Source organism: Arachis stenosperma, chromosome 2 (genome assembly GCF_014773155.1).
Source record: "Arachis stenosperma cultivar V10309 chromosome 2, arast.V10309.gnm1.PFL2, whole genome shotgun sequence".
NCBI lineage: Eukaryota > Viridiplantae > Streptophyta > Magnoliopsida > Fabales > Fabaceae > Arachis > Arachis stenosperma.
In genome coordinates this window covers 51,719,268-51,720,453 of record NC_080378.1, presented here as the reverse complement: position 1 = coordinate 51,720,453, position 1,186 = coordinate 51,719,268, and the positions used below count along the sequence as shown (strand labels likewise).

Here is a 1,186-nt window from a genome sequence, read left to right as displayed (position 1 = left end):
TAATTATTTTAAAATCTAATTCTATTTTATTTTAAAAAATTTTTTCGAAAATTCCCTCTCTCATCTTTTTCTATTTAATCACTAACACTCCTCCTCTCTTAATAATTCGGACCCCCTCCCTCTCCATAAGTTCAAATTCTTCTCTCTACCTCATCTTTCTATTCTTCTTTTTCCTCTGACACATCAAGAAATCTCTATACTGTGACATAGAGGATTCCATACTTTCTTTGTTTTCTTATCTCTCATATGAGTAGCAACAAAGATAAAGACATTCTTGTTGAAGCTGATCCTGAACCTGAAAGGACTCTGAAGAGGAAGCTAAGAGAAGCTAAAGCATAACTCTTTGGAGAGGACCTGACAGAAATTTTCGAAAAAGAAGAAGACATTGCAGCCGAAAATAACAACAATGCCAACAATGCAAGAAAGGTGCTTGGTGACTTTACTGCACCAACTCCCGACTTCTATGGGAGAAGCATCTCTATTCCTACCATTGGAGCAAACAACTTTGAGCTTAAGCCTCAATTAGTTTTTCTGATGCAACAGAATTGTAAGTTTCATGGACTTCCATTGGAAGATCCTCATCAGTTCTTGGCAGAATTTTTGCAAATCTGTGACACTGTTAAGACCAATGGAGTTGATCCCAAAGTCTACAGGCTTATACTTTTCCCTTTTGCTGTAAGAGACAGAGCTAGTATATGGTTAAACTCATAACCTAGAGACAGCCCGAACTCTTGGGAAAAGCTGGTCAATGCCTTCTTAGCTAAATTCTTTCCACCTCAAAAGATGAGTAAGCTTAGAGTGAAAGTTCAAACCTTCAACAGAAGGAAGGTGAATCCCTCTATGAAGCTTGGGAAAGATACAAGAAATTGATCAGAAGGTGTCCCTCTGCCATGCTTTTTGAATGGAGCATCATAGGTATCTTCTATGATGGTCTGTCTGAGTTATCCAAGATGTCATTGGACCATTCTGTAGGCGGATCTATTCATCTAAAGAAAACACCTGCAGAAGCCCAAGAACTCATTGAAATGGTTGCAAATAACTAGTTCATGTATACTTCTGAAAGAAATCCTGTGAACAATGGGACAACTCAGAAGAAAGGAGTTCTTGAGATTGATACTCTGAATGCCATATTGACTCAGAACAAAATATTGACTCAGCAAGTCAATATAATTTCTCAGAATCTGAC

At 37.7% G+C, this 1,186-nt stretch overlaps 1 non-coding gene across 1 annotated transcript; it reads right to left on the bottom strand.

Moving 5' to 3' along the window:
• Positions 1-789: 789 nt before the first annotated feature.
• On the bottom strand, positions 790-896 carry LOC130964337 (small nucleolar RNA R71). Its single transcript, XR_009080435.1, has one exon. It is a non-coding gene; the product is annotated as a small nucleolar RNA R71 (small nucleolar RNA).
• Positions 897-1,186: the final 290 nt, after the last annotated feature.